The following is a 22,780-nucleotide window of genomic DNA, read 5'->3' as shown; positions in this document are numbered from 1 at the left end:
TAAACAAATCTCCAAGACAAAGTGTCCAAATGATGTCTTCGACATAACCAAGTGTTTTCCATGCCATTCCAAGTGTCGAGGATCATTATATCTTGTCGGTGTACCAGATACCGGTGACTGTGCATGAGTCATTTGCTTGCCGGTGAATGTTGCTGATTATCGAAAGTGCCAGAGTTGATAAGGTTTAGTAGGTGTTGACATCAATGACAAAACCATACCAAAATACCAACACTGTATTCCCCCATATCTCCTTCCAAGTGGTTAGACTTATAAAAAAGGTTGGCTCTGATACCAATTGATGAATACCAAGATGGGGGGTGAATTAGTATACCAAAAAATACTGTAAACAAACTTTTAAATAGTTTAGCAGATAACTGGTATCGAAGATTCACTAATAAACCGGTTAAGATAAATGAAAACCAAATAGAAAATAAAGCATTCACCCACAAGAGCACAATCACCATAACACAAGATATTTGATGTGGAAACCCAAATGGGAAAAAACCATGGAGCAGAAACTCACAAGTAACTATCTGCAGAATAGAAACCAGATCGGTAAAGGTCAGACCGGTTAAGGTCATACAATGTTCTTCACTAGAACAGATCCTATTAGGAATCTAGATCTCTATTAGGAGATAAGTCATGTTAAAGACTACCTTGTTAAAGGATTTTAGATCCACAGTTGTGAACCACCTTGTTAGAGGATTTACAAAGGCTTTGCAGGGCCTACCTGATTAAGGGTTTCATACTTGTCGAAGATGTGCATAATCAGCAAGTGAGTGATCTAGCTAATAGCATAGTTTTCTTAATTAGATCCTTGAAATCTCCTTGTTAATACATTTAAGCATTACTTTAGTCTTCAATATCTCCACACTCTATCTCTTCACACAGACCTAATCTTCTCTTCAATGATCGCACATAACCTTTTTTATCACACATCTCTCACATATACAAACCCTAGACATGATGTCCTTATAAAGGAAACCGATTTCATGTTGGTCCAATAGGATTAGACTACAAGTTCCTAGGTTAAGTGCATCTGGACACATTTGGTAACACGACACAAAATCACTGCCAAAGTGTTGGTGGATGATAACTCATCACACATTACAGAAATACCGGTTGGTAAGTCATCACAGAGTAATACCGGTTAATACAATATACCGATTACCAGTTGTCAAAAATGAAACTGGTAGATCGAAGTGTTCCAATAAAAATTAACTACTGCTTGGTTCCTTCATACCGCTTGGGGTCTTCATACCGCTTGCGGTCTTCATACAATCTATGATCGGTAAACCATTTTCTGTAAAACACTGATAGTCTACAGACTATACATTCAATAACACACAATACCAGTTGGAGCAATTACCAGTTGAGAATAACTCATACATCAAGAAAGTGTGTGTCCATCAATGACAATCAAAACATCATCAAAATGCCAACACGAATGTGGCTTGCGATTTTCACCCAAAGACCCATTTTTTTTATTTTTTTATTTTTTTGTTTTCTTTTCCACTTTTGCAACTAGAAGATGGAGTTTATTCCCCAAAATATGTTCTTGAATCTAAATCAATAGAAAATCCAGCCTTATGATGTCCTTGTGGTATTCCTTCTTTGAGTTCAAGAAATTTTGCTATTGGGTTGTCGTTCTGAAAATAGTGTACTTTAAATAGTCATCATTGGTCCCATTGGATAAGTTGGGGATATACAAGGGGCGTCCCATCATCAGTATTGAGAAGGATTTGGGTTGAGATGGTAAAAATATGGATATCAGTAATATCACTATCAGAACTGCTCATGTCAGATTCAATGCTTGGATCCCAAAATGACTTTATCCAAGCATTAGGACATGTTTTGGTAGAGGGGTGGATTTCATGCTTATCCTTCATGGGTAAATAATTGGGGTTAAGAATATTGAACACAAAATACCACTGAGAAGGGGGGGTGAATTAGTGGTTCCTGGCTTTTCTACTTTTCTAAGATAATCTCAAAATATTAATTACTCACTTAACGACTAAACAATCATATCGGTAATACAAGAGAGAAAGCAAAAGAGATCATTCACACACAAGAAACTCACAACACCATATTTATGAGGAAATCCTAATATGGGGAAAACCTTGGCGAGAAATGTTGTTGGAGACTATTGCTCCAATCTAGCCTCACAGGTAAAACACTGACTTACAAAGATTTTGGGCACCAACACAAGGAGCACCAACCCCTGTACCAAGCTTCAACTTGGAAATGTATAATAAAATACTATTTGAATACAATTAAGGCTTCTTGTTGCAAATGAATTCTGCAACTCTTTGATCAAATAACACACTATCGGTTGATAGTCTTTTCTCCTCCATTAAAATTTACACTGCCAGTTGTGGAATTACAGTTTCTGTTTCTCAACCTATGTTATCTTTTTCTCCCTCTCACACACAATCTCTCAACACAATGGATCACACTAGGATGCTTCTTGCTCTGCCATGCCTTACCAGTTAGGCTTAACTCCAAGACTATAGAACTGTCAGTAAAACCCTCTCACCGGTATGCTTGCTGATGCACACTGCAACTTTCTTAGAATTCTTTCTAAGGCTCACAATTATTTTCTTCGCTTACTCTCTCTACCCCCTCCTCTTTCTCAGCCTCCTTTTTTGTTTTGAGCTCTCATTTATTATCTAGTGATTTCTTTCCAAAACGTAATTCAAAAACTTGAGTGGTTAGAGTTTCTTCTTTTCGACAGAATCTTCATGAGATCCAATCTTGCCTATCTCGGATCGATCACTTGTCCTAAAAGGAAGCACCTAGACACAATTCCCATTATCCAATGCACATTTTCTGGAAATGGCAATCTCAAATCAGATCATCTATCACAAAATCAGTCAACACATCAAGTGCTTCAGAAGTTTTCTTTTCGAGGACTTCTTGAATTGGATTTCTCTTGCATAGATTCAAGTGCCAACTACTCTCTGATCTTCCTCTATCATTCCTCCTTCCTCGAGCCGCAATTAGTCAGATACAGTCTCATGATTTATGGCTCCTCTATTAATGGTGATTATTTATTTCATCAACCCTATCGATGAGGCTCCACCAACCACAACACGTTTGCCACCTCTGCTTCATATGACATCACAATGATCAAGACATGGACCACCAACACACAGTTGTTCCGAAAAATACATACCGACACAACTCTTTTCTGATAGAGCTTTCTTCTTCTGTACACTGGTAGAACACCCTATACCGGTAACACCTCATCACTTTCGGTGGTGTGAGACTATCGGTAGGTCTTCAATCTTTATGCTCACCCTTATGTGAATATTCATCATGCCGGTTGACATCAATGACAACTTAGTGTCAAATTGCCAACAATCTCCCCCTTTAGCATTGATGTCAACTTCTAGTGAGATACTCCATACATGTCGGTTGACATCAATGACAACTTAGTGTCAAATTGCCAACAATCTCCCCCTTTGGCATTGATGTCAAATTCTAGTGAGATACTCCATACCGATACATTTTTCCCCCTTTGACACAATGATAAAGGGTATTGTGCACTCCCCCTGTGATTCATACCAACCTCCCCCTTTGACCACAGTCAGCTTCTCCTGAGCCACATAAAATTTGCCTAGGCAGATGACACAACTCCCAACTTGTGTCAAAGGTACTCAAAAGTACTTACCAGTAATGGTTTGGTTAAAATGTCTTCTATTTGTTCACCAGTGGGAACATAACCTATCCTTACCTCATGTCCTTCAACCTTCTCTCTGAGAAAATAATATTTGATAGCAATGTGCTTTGTTCTGGAATGCATGATAGGATTATTTGCTATGTTGATTTCACTCGAATTGTCACATCGAATGAGAATAGGATCAGTAATGTTCACCTGTATATCTTTGAGAGTCCGCTTCATCCAAAGCACCTAAGAGAAATATGTAGCAGCAACAATTTTTTCAACTTTAACAGTGGATAGAGAGACTCAGTCCTGCTTCTTGGTATGCCAAGAGACCAACCAATCACCAAGAAAGAATGCACCACCACTTGTGTTCTTTCTATCATCAATTCATCTTGCCCAATCAGCGTTAGTGTATGATTCCAAGATAAAATCTCTCTATTTAGGATACAACAAACCATAGCTGACTGTTCCTTGTAGGTACCTAAAAATTTTGCTAACAACATTCATGTGTGACTGCTTTGGGGTAGCTTGGAATCTGGCCACCATGCACACTGCTTGAACTATATCTAGTCTTGAAATGGTAAGATAGAGTAGACGGCCTATCATGGATCTGTACAGAGTCTGATCCACCACCCGTGATTCATCCTTCTTGCTTAATTTGCTTCCAGTCACCATGGGGGTACTTACTAGTTTACAATCTTCCAGTTGGAATTTCTTCAACATCTCCTTTGCATATTTGATTTGAGAGATAAAGATTCCTTTATCTTGCTGTAATATCTGCAAACCAAGGAAGTGAGTCAATTCACCAAGCATTGACATCGCAAATTTTGACTGCATCTGATCAGCAAACTCTTTGCAGAGGGTATCCTTGTTGCCTCCAAAGATGATGTCATCTACATACACAACCACAATAATCATGTGATTCCCATCTTTCTTTATGTACAAATTGCTATCAAAACTTCTCTTTTTGAATCCCTGCTCCTTTAGATACTGATTTAATCTTGAGTACCATGCTCTCGGAGCTTTCTTTAGACCATAGAGAGCCTTCTTTAATCGACACACAAATATCTCATCATCATGTAGCAAAAACCCTTCCGGTTGCTCCATGTATACTTCTTCTTCCAAATTTCCATTTAGAAAAGAAAATTTTACATCCATTTGGTATACTTTATAGCCCTTGTAGGTAGAGTAAGCTAGAAACATTCTAATTGCTTCTAATCTATCCACTGGTGCAAACGTTTCCTCAAATTCAATCCCCTCTACTTGAGAGTAACCTTTGCATACGAGTCTAGCCTTGTGCCTTACAATCTTACCTTCTTCATTCATCTTGTTCCGATTGACCCATTTTGTGCCAATGATATTCTTGTCTTCAGGTTTAGGAACTAATTTCCAAGTCTTGTTCTTCTCAATCTAGTGTAATTCTTCTTCCATAGCATCCATCCATTCTTGTCGCTTATTGGCCTCAATGAACGTTTTGGGTTCAACTTCAGTCATGAGGCATAGGTTGACTTTTTCACCATTCCAAGAAAGTCTTCTTCTAGTCTTCACACCATCACTCATATTTCCCAAAATTTTCTCTTTTGGGTGATTCAGATGTACATACTGGTTGGGGACCTTCTTGGATGCTACCTCTGGTTCAGTATCTGTCTAAACTTCACAATATTCATCACTAGAGTCATCATACCGATTAACCTATGGTTGATGTCCTTTGTGCATATTTTCATCAACTTTTACATGCACACTCTCAACGACCCTTCTTAGCCTTTTATTGTAGCATTTGTAGGCTTTGTTGTTAGATGAGTAACCAAGGAAGATTCCTTCATCACTCCTAGAGTCAAAACTTCATAAACCATCCATATCTTTCTTGATGAAGCACTTGCTTCCAAATACTTTGAAGTATTTGACTGATGGTTTCCGATCATACCATAACTCATAAGGTGTCATTTTGATGTTCGTTATTAAAGGAACCTGATTCATAGTGTATGCAACAATATGAACAACTTCTTTCCAATATGTATCCAATAGATTGGCCTCATTTAACATGGTTCTGGCCATCTCCTTGACTATCTTGTTCTTCCTTTCTACCACACCATTTTGTTGTGGTGTTCTAGGAGCAGACTATTTCCTTCTAATTCCATGTTTTTCACAATAATCTTCAAGTTCATTTGATGTGAACTCTCCACCCCTGTCTGATCTTAGGCATTTTAATCTGTACCCACTTTCCTTTTCCACCATTTTCCAAAAGATCTTGAATCTTTCAAATTCTTGTGATTTATCTTGCAGAAAGGTGACCCACGTAATCCTTGAATAGTCATCAATGAAGAGCATAAAGTATCTTTCAGTGGAAAGTTCTCTTGTTCGAGTTGGACCACACATATTTGTATCCACAATTTCAAGTGGTCTTGAGGTGTTGTGCTCCTTTGTCCTAAAACTCACTTTTGTTTGCTTACCTTTTACACATTCATCACAAAATGTGTTTACCGGTTTGATGATGGGTGGAATATTCCTCACACACCCCTTTTTCCTTACTGCAACTAAGTTATCAAGATTGATGTGACCTAATCTTTTGTGTCATAGCCAACTTTCATCTACTTGTCCTAGCTTACATTGAGACTCATAGAATTCCTTCAGATTATAGACATTTCCATCAGTCCTCTTTCCTTCAGCCACAACTTTACCAGTACTGTCTTTCTTTATTTGGCAATCAGTTTAGTCAAAGGTGAATTTGTAGCCTTTGTCACACATCTGGCTCACACTCAGTAGATTATGCTTGAGGCCTTCCACATAATAAACATCATGTGCCTTCTGTTTTCCATCAATACTTAATGTTCCTTTTCCCTTTATTTTGATGGAGGAATTGTCTCCAAACCTTACCGATCCACCATTCCAGTCTACAAGTTTGATGAATTTTTTTTTGTCACTGGTCATATGGTTTGAACAATCACTGTCTACCACCCATAGATTTTTCCTTTCAACATGCAAGGCCATCTGTACTAAGAGACTTGATTCGGCCTATTCCTTTTCTTTCTCAACCCAAACTGGTTTGATTTCCTTCTTCTTGTCTGCTTCTATATTGAGCTTAGATTCAGTCATCGGCCCTTGATCTGGATTTACCTTTATTTGCTTGATCTTCTTGTTTTTGCATAACTTTTCTATGTGTCTAAATTCTTGACAGTTATAGCATTTTACATTTTCATTAAAGGGAACATCCTTAAAATTATTTTAGGGTGCAAGTTTATTCTTGCTACAATCAAAACTCTTATGATCATATCCATTGCACTGATAGTAGACAACATTCATATCCCAGAGTGTATTAAATGGGTTTCTACTTTCATAATTCATAGAGGACTTATTGTTTAATCTACAGTCAGCTATTTTGTGTCCAAATTTATTACACCGGTAACAGTAACCATGAAAGTTTGAAACAGACTGGTTAAGCCATCTTGGTCCCAAATCATTGAGGGTCTTCCCTTCATGTTGTTAAATCTGGCGAATCCTTCACGGTCAATTTTGGCATTTCTCTTTAGGTCTGCATTTTGGTGCAAGAAGTGTGGCCTCCGGTTCATTTTTGCATATCGGTTTGGGTGACAATTTCCAACAACATCTGCATATGTCTTTTTTCCAGTATCCTTGCTTACAGTGAATGTCTTCTTTCCTTCACCTTTGATTGTGAAGGTGAACATTATTTCTTTGTCGGATTTATCTTTGTGGGTTGAACTTTGACCTTCTTCAAATCCTAAGCCAAGGGTGTCTTTGGATCACTTTTGTTTCCTCAACATCTTATCTAAGGCCTCAGTGTTGCCTTCATACTTGCTCCTTATTTTAATTTCTTCCTTGATTTCTTCAAGCTCCTTTCTAAGCTTCATTATTTTTGCTTCCAGCTCTTGATGCTCATTTTCCTTCTTTGTCAGATCAAAGGTTGTAGCTTCACAAATCCTCTTAGTTTCTTCCAGTTGTAGCTTCAAGTCAGATATGACTTGACCAGACTCTTCTAGATATTGTTTCAGAAGATCTTGTTCATCTACTACAACAAGCTTAACCCTCTTGAGTTCTCTTCTTCCTCATCTTCATTGGCTGTTATGTCAAGTGCCATGAAGATATTGACTTTTCTGTTGTTCTCAGGGTCATCATCTTCTGATGCATTTTCATCATCTGTTATGTCTTCCTCAAAGGTATATAAGTTGTTTTGGTTCTGATAGCCTCTTCTTCCTTGTCGGTAGTCATTCCTTTCACTATCTTTGCTAACAGATCTTCTGAACTCTCTTGACTCATCTCCACCAATTTCTTTGTGAGGATAGTTTGCAATAAAGTGTCCTACCTTTCCACAATTAAAGCACTAAAGTGGTAGCTTTCCTTTGTACCGGTTGGATCCTCTTTTGAGATTCCTAACAATTTTTTCTACTTCTCCATTAGAATCTTCACTAGATTCTTTGTGAGTAATAGCTTCTTTGATCTTTTTGGTAATGTTGAATGTTGCTTCTTTCCTTGAGGAAGTATCACCAGTTGTTCTGATCTCATAGGCTGTCAGGGAGCCAAATAGCTCATCCATTGTAAAAGTCTTCAGATCCTTGGCTTCTTCTATGGCTGACACCTTAGTATCATATTTGGGAGTAAGAGATCTAAGTATCTTCTTGACAAAAATCTCATTTGCAATCTCTTCTCCAAGTCCTCTAATGGTATTCACAGTCTCATCAAATCTGTGAAGATAGTCTGCAATCTTTTGATCATCTTTCATTTTGATGCTTTCAAGTTGGCCTCTTCGTGTTTGCAGCTTGGCTTCTTTGACTTTTGCATCACCCTCAAACAACCTTTACAATTTGTCCCATGTCTCCTTTGCTGAAACACAGTGCATGCCTTTAACAAATTCATTATTAGACAATCCACTCAGGATAGCATATTTTTCCTTTACATTATTCTCATACTCCCTTTTTGCATTCGGATCAGTGGGAGGAGTATTAGGAACAACATACCCATTCTTGATGAACATCCACACATCAAACCCAAGAGATGAAATATAGGTCTCCATTCTTCTGCTCCAGAAGGCATAGTTGGATCCATCAAACATGGGGGATTTTGAGGAAGAAGACTCACTTCTTGTCATTGCATTCAAAGTCCCGAATCAACCCAAGATTTAACTATAACCAGGAACTTGGCTCTGATACCAATTGTTGAACACAAAATACCACTGAGAAGGGGGGGGGGGGGTGAATTAGTGGTTCCTGGCTTTTCTACTTTTCTAAGCTAATCTCAAAATGTCAATTACTCAATTAACCACTAAACAGTCATACCGGTAATACAAGAGAGAAAGCCAAAGAGATCATTCACGCACAAGAAACTCACAACACCAGATTTACGAGGAAAACCCAATATGGGAAAAACCTCGGTGAGAAATGATGTTGGAGACTACTGCTCCAATCTAGACTCACAGGTAAAACACTGACTTACAAATATTTTGGGCACCAACCCCTGTCTTTTAGGGCACCAACCCAAGGAGCACCGACCCCTGTACCAAGCTTCAACTTGGCAATGTATAATGAAATACTTTTTGAATACAATTAAGGCTTCTTGTTGCAAATGAATTTTGAACCTCTTTGATCAAATAACACTCTGTCAATTGACAGTCTTTTCTCCTCCACTGAAACTCACACTGCCGGTTGTGGAATTATGGTTTATGTTTCTCAACCTCTATTATCTTTCTCTCCCTCAAACACAAAATATCTTAACACATTGGATCACACTAGGATGCTGCCTGCTCTACCACACCTTACCAGTTAGGCTTAACTACAAGACTATAGAACTGTCGGTAAAACCCTCTCACCTGTATGCTTGCTGATGCACACTGCAACTTTCTTAGAATTATTTCTAAGGATCACAATTCTTTTCTTCGCTTACTCTCTCTACCCCTCTTCTTTTTCTCAGCCTCCTTTTTTGTTTCAAGCTCTCATTTCTTATCTAGTGATTTCCCACCAGAACGTAATTCAAAAACTTGAGCGGTTAGGGTTTCCTCTTTTCAACAGAATCTTCATGAGATCCAATCCTACCTATCTTGGATCAATCACTTGTCCTAGAAGGAAGCACCTGGACACAATTCCCATTATCCAATGCACATCTTCTGGAAATGGCAATCTTAAATCAGATCATCTGTCATGAAATTAGTCAACACATCAAGCGCTTCAGAAGTTTTCTTTTCTAGGCCTTCCTAAATCGGATTTCCCTTGCATAGATTCAAGTGCCAACTACTCTCTAATCTTCCTCTGTCATTCCTCCTTCCTCGAGCTGCAATTAGTCAGATACAATCCTGTGATTTGTGGCTCCTCCATTAATGGCAATTATCTATTTCATCAACCCTATCGATGAGGCTTCACTAACCACAACACGTTTGCCACCTCTACTTCGTATGGTGTCACGATGATCAAGACATGGCCCACCAACACACAGTTGGTCTAGAAAACACATACCAGTACAACTCTTTGTCCATAGAGCTTTGTTCTTCTGTAAACCAATAGAACACCCTATACTGGTAACACATCGTCACTTCTGGTGGTGTGAGACTACCGATAGGTCTTCATTCTTTATGCTCACCCTTATGTGAGTATTCATCATGCCGATTGACATCAATGACAACTTAGTGCCAAATTTCCAACAATCTCCCCCTTTGGCATTGATGTCAACTTCTAGTGAGATACTCCATACATGCCGGTTGATATCAATGACAACTTATTGTCAAATTTCCAACAAAGAAATTATTTTTCAAGGGCATAGGAGATGGATGAATAAGAATCCAACTCCCATTCATTGGAATTGGTTTCAGGACGTGTATCCTCAGGTGTCGTTTTATCATCATAGTCGCACCCTTTTCTACATGTAGTCACTTTGGTAGACGAAGTTCCAATTCTCAATGGTACAAAGCCTAGGCCCAAATTTCTATGTTGCATCTTAGGGATAATAGGATCCACTCTCCCTTTCTTATTTGGTCCCAAACCGATGCATCCATCATATCCCTTCTTCTACAGTATAGTGAAACCTTTTCCATATTGTTATTGGTAGCTTGATAGGTGGAATATCTGCTTCATCTTTATAAAGCCACCCTGATACATCATCATCTAAAGTCTCCTTGTTTAAATCACCCCACTTTTTGAATGTAGTGGGGGGTTGATATTGGATGATCATCTTGGGTTCCCTTTTCAACAATTGTGGCTTCCCATGGGATTTAGGAGAGATAGGCAGTTTGCCTATGAGAAATGTTTGGGACATAAAGTATTCACCACAACCTTGATCTTGTATTTTCAATTTACCTTTGACTAATTCAAGAATTATATTGGGATCCACACAATCAGGTGAAGATGCCTCTCTGTTGACTGGCACTTGCTTTTGTGCAGTATCTTTTAGGTATGCATAAAATTGAAAGGGATTGGGATCTCCTAAGATTGTTACTTCGGCTCTATTATATGAATATTTTAGACATTGATGATATGTAGAAGGAACTACTTTCATAGCATGGATCCAGGGATGACCAAGGAATGTTGTAAGAAAGGTCTAAGTCTAGCACTTGTAGCAAGATTTTTTCTTGTACCAGGCCCACTCTAATAGGTAAGAAAATTTACTCCTTTGGACACACTTTTTCCATCATCATAGGATTTTATTGTTATCTTATTTGAGGGTTCTATATCAGTTTCAGTATAACCAAGAGAAATAATAACTCTCAAAGTGAAAAATATTAGGCCTGCTCCATCGTCTATTAAAACTCATCCGATCTAGCAATTGTGGACAAACACTTCAAGGTGCAACAAATCGTTATGATGGGTATTACCACAGGGTATATATTTGTCTGAAAAGGCCACATGTTGAGAAGTAGCAAGGTGTCCTATTGGTGCAAGAGCACCCTTCCAAACTCTTTCTCTTTCTTGTTTTGTTGGTTTTATGATTCTTTAGAAGCCATTGTACATAAAATAATGAGCCATGTGCTCATAGGTCCTAGGTAGGGTCCTAGTGGAGATCTTAGGGGTCATGAGTCAAGATTGTGATTTTATTGAAGATGGAAGGTATGTGTGTCCTGGAGGAGTTTAGGGGTCCTTTATAACATGGTGGTGTCCTTAGGTTGGCCCAATGTGGGTCTAGGAGTCATAAAAAGCAACATTGGTAAAGTTGCTCAAAGGTTGCAGGACAACTTTTAAAAGTTGTCAAGCAACTTTTCCACCATGATGACAAGTTCTTTAGGTTAGCGTGGAAAACCCTAGCTTGGGCACAAAGACCAAGGCAAAGGTACTATAAGTACTTGCAAACCCTAAATTCATGGGTTGGATGTTAGACATTGTACGACCCTAGTAAGAAGATCAGACTGAGACTGTAAAACTGTTATCAGTCAGTTTGAAAGAAGAAAACAAGCAAGTTAATGGATTGAGAAATGTCCAAATCTTTGTGGAATGTTTGTCATGGTGTAAATACTTTCTTTTCAAGAAATTAGTTTAGGTTTTTACTTGTAGCTTGAGTAGGTTTGTAAATAGTTTGAAAACTGCATTCTTACTGTCTAGTTTTGGACAAGATTATGTAAATGAAGTCTTAACTCCATTCCCCATTGTGGAACCACCATGAAACAATGGGAAATGGATGTGAAGACTCTATACAATAGTCCCAAGCAAGCAGGGCCCTTGAAAATTCAGGAAGACCAAGCAAATGCCCATTCCTAGGTGAGACTGGATAGTGCCTGGTTAGGAATGGTTACTGGTGCATAGGTCTTGGAAAGCAAGGTTGAATAGTGGAGATTACACCCTTTGGAGGAAGTGTAGAGGAGTGTTTGAAGCATCATTGGTGTGAAGGAGGAGCTTCCACCAATCCAAACAAGGTGGCTAAAACTCAAAACCTTCATTGTGACCCAGGCAGACCACAAAACCCTCACAAAACCCTTAAAAACCCCAAAATTCACGCTAGGCACTGTACGGCCATTTGGAGGCCCAAAACCTAGAAAATCCTTGAGTCCTTTCCAATTGATTGGTAGTCCATTTTGGGAGTTTGGTTTGTGTATGCATCGTTTGTGAGAGAAATCCCTAAAGGACCGGGTAGGAGGCCTAATTTGTCCTAATCCTTGTAGCCCTGTTTTGTAAGCAAAAACACAAAACAGTGAAATCGGTAGAAAGGATGAAGGTAGTAATTTATTGGGGGCACATGGAGGGATGTAAAACATGGTTTAAGACCTAATTTAACCTTGCTAAAACCTTAGAAGGTGTGAAACAAGCCTTAGCCCTTACTGGTCATAGTAAGGGATTTTGCGTCTCATGAGTAGGTGAGACCTTAAGAGCAGTAAAGCAACTCATTAGTGGGTGGATTGGGCAAGGTCAAGGGATTCCTCAAGCAAAGGAAGTCCTAGAGACCCTAGGGTGTGAGGAGAAAACCAGGTGATCCCAGGTTAGGATCCAGGAGCATAGACTAGGCTAGTCTATCCCAAGCACCAACCCATCAGATTGGTATCAGAGCAAGTAAAAGACTTGTTGGACCGTGTATGTCTCTATATACTGGTGAATCAGTAGGGGAGAGTGGAATGGTTACTAATGCAAAGCTAGATAGAGAAGTGGAAGAGCAGAAGGAGAAGAATAGACTCCTTGAAGTAGCTATAAGTGAGATAAGGGATAAACTGCAGGAAGTGTGGATCAGAGGACACATGAACCTTGGGATGAAGACACCAAGGGTAAAGGTAAGAAGACTATAGACATAGATGATATAATCCCTGAACTAGATCCCGTGTTCAATGAAGAACCATTTGTAAAAGCTATTAAGGCTTTGAACACTAAAGCATTTGAAGGATTGCCACATTTCAGTGGAAGAATGGACATAGACACTGTTATGGAATGGATTGAGGGCATGGAAAACCACTTTGAGTGTGAAGGAGTGACAGAGGTTCAGAAGGTTAAAGTTGCCAAATCAAGATTAAGGGGAGCAACTTTGACATGGTGGAAGTACCTACAAGAAGAAAGGGTTAGTATGGGAAAGCTACCTATTGCAAATTGGAAAGCTATGGTGAGTAAGATTATGGAGAACTACTTACTAGAGGATTATGAAGTTTAGCTTCATAAGAAGAGACAAGGATTGAAGCAGAAAGATCTTGATGTAACCTCCTACACCAAAGAATTTCAAAAGCTATGTCTTAGATCAAAGGTTCAAGAAGATGAATCTATTAAGGTGGCTAGGTATCTAAGTGGCCTAAAGTGGAACATCTAGGAGGAGATAAGCCTATGGACTCCTACTACTGTTCAGAAGTGTCATCAGCTTGTTGTCAAGGTAGAAGAGAGGAACAAAAGGAAAGGAGACTCCAATAACAGGGGTAGAGGAAGAGGTAGAGACCAAGTGAATCACCAAGGTGGTTACCAAAGCAAGGCAAATGAGCAAAGAACCCAAGAAGAAGCCAAGTTGACTGAGCATGGTAGTGAAACCAATCTCAGAGGAGGAAATTCTAGAGGAAGAGGTGCACAAGGTTGTCCAAATAGGGGTAGAGGTATCGACAGAGGTAACTCCTATTTTGCAACTATGAAGTGTTACAATTATGGTCAATTGGGACACCCGACATATAGATGCCCTGACAAGCCTACATCATGAAATAGTGGAAAGAGGGTTGCTTATGCCCAAGAAGACTCTTCAAGCAAAAAGACACCAGATGTGGACCAGATTGAATCAGAAGTTGGTGAGAATCTGATGTTTAATAGGGTTTTGATCAGACAGCCGGTTAAGGAGGAACCCAAACATAGGAGAGCATTGTTTAGGGTGAGGTGCAAGATTCTTGGTAAAGTGTGCAAGGTGATAGTTGATACAGGCTCAACTGACAACATCATCTCAGAAGAGGCAGTTAGGAAGTTGAAACTCATAAGAATACCCCACACCAATCCTTACAAGGTAACTTGGTTGAACAAAGGATAGAGTGTGCTAGTCAATGAGCAGACTTGGGTAGAGTTTTCTATTGGAGGATATAAGGACAAAATCCTTTGTGATGTGTTACCTATGGATGCATGTCATCTGCTGCTAGGAAGACCCTGGCAATTTGACAAGAAGGTGATCTATGATGGAGAGGAGAACTCCATATCATTCAAGAAGGACAGTAAAACCTTCAAGATTCAGTCTTTGACAGAGGATGAAGAGGGCACTTCAAAAACACCTAGTGTTTTAATGGCTACTGGTAAAGAGTTCCTAAATCTGCTACATGAGGAGGATATAGTGAAGTGTGCCATCTTTGTGAAGCCAAGTGAGAAAGCAGACAAGTTGCAGAAAAAAGTACCCAAGGAGGTAAAGCATATGTTGCAAGAGTATAAGGACATAGTGAGTGATGGAGCACCTGCAACACTCCCACCAAGAAGGTCTATAAGCCATCAGATAGACTTTGTTACCGGTGCATCCTTACCTAACAAGGTTGCATATAAGCTCACACCTGATCAAAATAAGGAAGTAGCAAGGCAAGTGCAGGAGTTATTGGAACAAGGATTGATTAAGAAGAGCATCAGCCCATGTGCAGTCCCGATAGTGCTAGCATCCAAGAAAGGAGGTAAGTGGAGACTTTGCACTGACTCAAGAGAAATCAATAGGATTACCATAAGATATAGGTTTCCTATTCGTAGAATAGAGGATTTAATGGATTGTTTAGGAGGGGCTATGTATTTCACCAAGCTAGACCTTAAAAGTGGTTATCACCAGATAAGAATTAAGGAGCGTGATGAGTGGAAGACTGCTTTTAAAACCACAGATGGCTTGTATGAATGGCTTGTGATGCCATTTGGGCTTACTAATGCTCCAAGCACCTTCATGAGGTTGATGAATGAGGTGTTAAAAGATTTCACAGGTAGATTTGTGGTAGTGTATCTAGATGACATACTCATCTATAGCAGAACCAAAGAGGAGCACCTTGAGCATTTGAGGTTAGTTTTAGAGAGGTTGTATGAGGAGAAGCTATCCATCAACCTAGACAAGTGTGACTTCTTGAAGCAAGAGCTGGTTTACTTAGGATTTGTTTTGTCTAAGGGAACCTTGAAGATGAATCCAAGCAAAGTGGAGGCAATCTTGAATTGGCCTGCACCTAAAACAGGGACTGAGGTAAGGAGTTTCCATGGATTAGCTCAATTCCATAGGAAGTTTGTGAGGAATTTCAGTGGCATATGTGCGCCAATCCTTGACACCATTAAGGGAGGTCCTAAAACTAAGTTTGAATGGACTGAGCAGGAAGACAAAGCATTTCAATTGTTGAAACAGGAAGTAGCCACAAAACCCATCCTTCTCCTACCTACGTTTGATAAGCTATTCACTTTGGAGTGTGATGCAAGTGGAATTGTTGTAGGTGGTGTATTGAGTCAAGAGGGAAGACCTGTGGCATTTTTTAGTGAGAAGTTTAATTAAGCAAAGAAGAAGTACTCAGCTTATGACCTAGAGTTGTATGCATTAGTGTAGTCTCTTAAGAAATGGAGGCATTACCTACTTCCAAAAGAATTTGTAGTGTTCACAGACAATCAGACATTGAGTTACATAAACACTTAAGAGAAGCTAAGCAACAGGCATTTGAAATGGATGGAATACCTCCAATCCTTCATCTTCACCATCAAGCATAAGAAGGGGTAGCTTAACAGGGTGGCAGATGCATTGAGCAGGAAGTTGTTGACAGTTCAAGAGTTACAGTTGCAGAGCATAGGAATAGAAGGTTTCAAAGACCTCTATGAAGGAGATGAAGACTTTTCAACAACTTACAAGGTTTGCAAAGAGTTTGAGAACCATTTCCATGGTGAGTATGCAGATTACACTCTCCAAAATGGTCTCTTGTTCAAAGGTAACTAGTTGTGTGTACCTAGAGGATCTATGAGGGAGAACCTCATCCAAGAGAAACATAATGGCAGTTTGAGTGGACACTTTGGGATTTATAAGACCTTGGATTTAGTGCAGAGGTACTACTATTGGCCAAAGTTACCAAGAGATGTAAAGAGGTATGTAGAGAAATGTGGAGTGTGTCAAAGAGCCAAAGATGGATCAAGCAATGTCGGTTTATATCAACCATTACCGGTCCCTAAAAAACCTTGGGAATGTATAAGCATGGAATTTCTAGTTGGACTTACTAAGACAAAAATAGGTATGGACAACATCTATGTGGTAGTAGATAGATTTTCCAAGATGAGTCATTTTATCCCATGTAAGACTACACATGATGCAAGCTATGTTGCACATCTCTTCTTCAAAGGGATTGTTAGGATTCATGGACTCCCTTTAAGAATTGTTTCAAACAGGGACAACAAATTCATGGGTCACTTTTGGCAAACATTATGGAGGAGACTAGGAACCAACCTGTCATTTAGCTTAGCTTACCATCCACAAACAGATGGTCAAACTGAAGTCATCAATAGGGTGTTAGGTAATTTGTTGAGATGTTTAACTAAGGAGTATGGACAAACATGGGACCTAATCATTTCTCAAGCAGAGTATGCATATAATGACAGTGTGAATAAAACCACCGGTAGAAGTCCTTTTGAGGTTGTCTATGGCAGACATCCAAGAGAAGTAAGTGAGTTGAGAGACCTTGGTAGTTTGGAAATGAAGAGTGGGCAAGCAGAAGACTTCACTCAAACCATCAAGGAAGTTCAGGAGCAAGTTAAGAAAGCCATCCTTGAATCCACTCAAAAACTAAAAGCCAAAGTAGATGAGAAGAGGAGAGAAGTTCAGTTTAAGGTGGGTGACTATGTGATGGTCCATTTGAGCAAAGCTAGGATGCAAGGAGGTAAGCCTACCAAACTACAGATGAGAAGGGTATGACCTTGTAGAATCCTATCGCAATATGGTAAGAATGCCTACAAAGTTGACCTGCCTTCAGATTTAGCTATATCACCAGTCTTTAATGAAGCTGACCTGATCATGTACAAGGGTGAAATAGCATGACAGACTGAGAACCAAGCCAAGGTACTGTAGGACCTTGATGTTAATGTCTTACCATAGGTGAAGAAGCCTAAAGAAGAGGAGATCTTGGAATCAAGAGTGAAGAAGTCCACTAGACACCAGGTCTACATGGAGCACTTAGTGAAATGGGAAGATCAACCAGTATCTAAAGCTACATGGGTGGAGGAGAGCAGGTTCAAGACACTTGGAATAGACCTGGCTCTCATCTCTTCTTCTATTTCTTAAGTTGTGTACAGAGGGGGAGTATGGTGTAGGAGCACCCTTCCAAACCCTTTCTCTTTCTTGTTTTGTTGGTGTTATGCTTATTTAGAAGCCATTATACATAAAATAATGAGTCATGTGCTCATAGGTCCTAGGTAGGGTCCTAGTGGAGATCATAGGGGTCATGAGTAAAGATTGTGATTTTCTTGAAGATGGAAGGTATGTGTGTCTTGGAGGAGTTTAGGGGTCCTTTATAACATGGTGGTGTCCTTAGGTTGGCCCAATTTGGGTCTACGAGTCATAAAAAGCAACATTGGGAAAGTTGCTCAAAAGTTGCAGGACAACTTTTAAAAGTTGTCAAGCAACTTTTCCACCATGATGACAAGTTCTTTAGGTTATCATGGAAAACCCTAGTTTGGGAACACAGACCAAGGAAAAGGTACTATAAGTACTTGCAGACCCTAAATTCATGGGTTGGATGTCAGACATTGTACGGCCCTAGTAAGAAGATCAGACTGAGACTGTAAAATTGTTATCAGTCGGTTTGAAAGAAGAAAACAAGCAAGTTAATGGATAGAGAAACATCCAAATCTCTATGGAATGTTTGTCATGGTGTAAATACTTTCTTTTCAAGCAATTAGTTTAGGTTTTTACTTGCAGATTGAGTAGGTTTGTAAATAGTTTGAAAACTGTATTCTTACTGTCTAGTTTTGGACAGGATTATGTAAATGAAGTCTTAACTCCATTCCCCGTTGTGGAACCACCATGAAACCATGGGGAATGGATGTGAAGACCCTGTACAATAGTCCCAAGAAAGAAGGGCCCTTGAAAATGTAGGAAGACCAAGCAAATGCCCATTCCTAGGCGAGACTAGATACGGCCCGGTTAGGAATGGTTGCTGGTGCACAGGTCTTGGAAAGCAAGGTTGAATAGTGGAGATTACACCCTTTGGAGGAAGTGTAGAGGAGTGTTTGAAGCATCATTGGTGTGAAGGAGGAGCTTCCACCAATCCAAACAAGGTGGCTAAAACTCAAAACCTTCATTGTGACCCAAGCAGACCACAAAACCCTCACAAAACCCTTAAAAACCCCAAAATTTGCCCTAGGCACTGTACAGCCATTTGGAGGCCCAAAACCTAGAAAATCCTTGAGTCCTTGCCAATTGATTGGCAGTCCATTTTGGGAGTTTGGGTTGTGTATGCATCATTTGTGAGAGAAATCCCTAAAGGACCGGGTAGGAGGCCTAATTTGTCCTAATCCTTGTAGCCCTGTTTTGTAAGCAAAAACACAAAATAGTGAAATCGGTAGAAAGGATGAAGGTAGTAATTTATTGGGGGCACATGGAGGGATGTAAAACATGGTTTAAGACCTGATTTAACCTTGCTAAAACCTTGGAAGGTGTGAAACAAGCCATAGTAAGGGATTTTGAGTCTCATGAGTAGGTGAGACCTTAGGAGCAGCAAAGCAACTCATTGGTGGGTGGATTGGGAAAGGTCAAGGGATTCCTCAAGAAAAGGAAGTCCTAGAGACCCTAGGGTGTGAGGAGAACACCAGGTGATCCCAGGGAAGGATCCAGGAGCATAGACTAGGCTAGTCTATCCCAAGCACCAACCCATCACCTATCCTAGCTTGAAATTGGTCAACATCAATATTAGTTGGCACTATTGACTTAGTTAAAGCTTTATCCAGGATATCATGGTGCATAGGGGATTTTTTTAACAACTCAAGGATTGAAATCTATGCAGGTGTTTTCCCCAAATGATCGAGGAGATTATACTAACTATTTAAGGTTCATTTGGGAAGATTAGAAGGAGATCCTTTCAATACTATCTTGGACCAACAGGTAGTTACTGCACACAAGGAATCTTGTTCTTTTATCCTTATGGTTGACACATAGCCATGTGACACACGAAATCAATTAATAACATTGTTATGACTCAGATTTACATAATTCAAACTGCCCTTTTGACTCGAGTTTGAGGAAGAGGGTTTTTCCTTGTCATGATCAAGCAAAGGAGTCTTTAAAATTATATGATTAGCATTAGAAGTTGTAGTGGATGGATCTACTTCAATCACACCCTAGTCCAACAAGTCTTGGATAATATGTTTCAATTGAAAACATGATGCAGTCTTGTGTTCTTTAGATCGATGATATTGACAATACACATTGTCATTCCACCAATGTGGTTTTACTAATGGCTCATCTTTGACATTTGACAGCTTGATAAAATTCACTTGAATAAGTTGTCTCATTACCAATTCAATAGGCTCGCCCAATGGCGTAAATTGATGAGGAGACCCATCTCTTGACTTGAAAGGCCTACGTTGTTGGCCTTGTTGTTGCTGCTTGTGTTATTGGTTTTGTTATTGTTGAATGACATTACTTGTTTGATTTGACATCTGTTGAATAGGTTGAGAAGTTAGTGCATTAGGAGCATTCATTCTTTTGATAACAAACTTTGGTTGATTTGCATTTACCATCCTTGTGTCAACTACACCATCATTAGTGACACTCTTGTTTCTAGACCAAAATCTGTTCTTGTCGCTTGAATTATTATCATCTCTGTTAATCTTAATTATCCCCTTGGCAATGAGCACATTCTCAATTTAAATTCCCTTTTTGATGAGTTTATTAATTGAACTTGGACCCTTTAGTTTTAACTCATATATCATTTCTGACACCAGGTTTTGTATGAACAAACTAACTTGTTGTTCTTTAAGTATATCAAGAGAACATCGACTAACTAGGCTTCGCCATCTTTGCAAGAATGTCATTATTGATTCACCTAGTTTTTGCTTTGTGTTGCATATATCTGACATTGTTATCTCATTGTCAATATTGAATGCAAAGTGACAGATAAATTTCTCAACCAGCTCATTCCAAGATTTTATAGTTCCTGGCAAATGCACATACCAATCCATAGCTTGTCCCATGAGACTGCGTGGGAAAAGACATGTCAAAATATGTTTCATCATAAGATACTTTAGTGTAAGCCGCATAAAAGGCTCGAATGTGATCTTTCAAATTATCTCTTCCCTTGTATTTTTCAAAATTTGGAGCTCCAAAATGCTTAGGGAAGGGAGGCATGTATAAACTATTATCGAACGGATTGGGACATAAGTGTTACTACTTATCAAATTGCCATTAGTTTCATATCCAAAGTCATACTATATTCTAGTCGATTAGTATTACCGAATCATGCAGTCGGTACACACAGAGAAGTCGGTATGGATAGTCTAGTCGGTTACTGAAGAAAGCAGTCACAAAACACAGTATTCACCGAGTTGTTTATCAAGTAAAGGTTCATGGCTACTGAGTGGTATAATTAACTCACTGAGTTGATATTCACCGAGTAAAATGTCTTACTAGATACATTGAACCTAGACATGCACATGAAAACGTGTTACAAGATCGAGGCACATCTAACCGTTTTTGTGTTGGAAATTGCACTAGGAGATTGTGTATGATTACAAGATCAATCTAACCTATGAGATATTTTGTTTAATCAAAGAATCTTTTTGTAAGATCGAAGTAATGAATCAGATCACCACTGTAAGAGATCTATATATATAGTATGATTCTAGGGTTAGATATATGACATGATATGATGTGATAAGAGATGCAATGAGATAGAAGTGTGTATGCATGAAGGATGACTGTTACAGAGACGCAGAGAGCTCACTGAGAAGGTTATCAGTGAACAGTCGAAGAACAGAGTAAACATAAGGGTTTACTGAGTTTCATTATGGGTTACCGAGGTATGCTACAAGCTAGGTAATCTTATTCAGAGCACATAGAATCTGCTTTAGCATTTCAGATGTAAAGTTGCAGATATTTGTAATGATTATATTGTAATATTTTGAAGTTGTAAGAGAAACCTTTAATAGGGTAAAAGACTCTAACCAAGTCTATAAATTGTAAATCCTTTAACCAGGTGCAACACTTATATAGTGTTGTATAAATCCTTTAGTAAGGTAGATCTAACTGATCTTAATACTCCTAACAGGGTAAGCTATCAGAAATAGCTAAATGTAGCTCTAACCAAGCATTCTTTATTATTGCAGTAGTGAAGTTGTGGGTGCCATCCCCACCATAGTTTTTCTCTCTAACCAAGAGTTTCTGCGTGACCAAAATATATGTGTTATGGAGTGAATCATGTATGGATGTTATCTGATTTTGTTTTATGTTACTACACTATTCTATTTATGCATAACAGTAAGGTTATTACAAAAGAAAAGTTTTGGAGTACTGATTCACCCCTCCCCTCTCAGTACATTAGCTTTCTATATTGGGCCTAACAATAAGTCCTAACTTGTGTACAATTTTTTTTGTGATTTTGTTTTCCAATGCCTCTATGTTTGTCACATCACCTCAAGTTGTTGCATTAACAAATCTGATTGCAAAGTCTTTGGAGGTTTATTATTCTTCTTCAGATATCCTCTTTGTTGATATATAGTGCCTCCAAATGGTTGTTGTTCTTAAAAAATTGTTGTCTTTGGTGTCTCTGGCATATATGTGTTATTATATTGTTCTTGCTGTTGAGGAAGTATCATGTTTTATTTTTCCACTTGAGATGGAAATGCCCTTTGAATTTGGGGTTGATATTGCACTTTTGGCTATTGAACTTGCATTTGCGGTTGGTAATGCATATTCATTTGATGTTGTTGTGGCACATATTGGCTTGTTTACCCTTGTTGTACATATTAAGGCATGTATTGCTATTGATAATGATGTTGTGAATTGTGAAAGGGGACTTGTTGTCTTTGAGGCCTTTGTTGTTGCCCTAATGTAAATCCAATTAATTGTAAGAAACTTTGCTTATGCAGCTTTGGTTGTTTGACTTTTACATGGGACATAGCATTCACATTAACTTGATGTGAAGTTTGTCCAAACAATTGTTGTTGTTGCAAGTTTGTATTTAATTGCAATGGTATAGAAGACATCGTTGTTAGTTGTTGAGAATGATATTGTTGTTGTTGTGTGTTGGACATTTACGCATTTACT

Source organism: Cryptomeria japonica, chromosome 3 (genome assembly GCF_030272615.1).
Source record: "Cryptomeria japonica chromosome 3, Sugi_1.0, whole genome shotgun sequence".
NCBI classification, from domain to species: domain Eukaryota; kingdom Viridiplantae; phylum Streptophyta; class Pinopsida; order Cupressales; family Cupressaceae; genus Cryptomeria; species Cryptomeria japonica.
The sequence above is the reverse complement of the archived record's forward strand: the minus strand, read 5'-3'. Positions refer to the sequence as shown.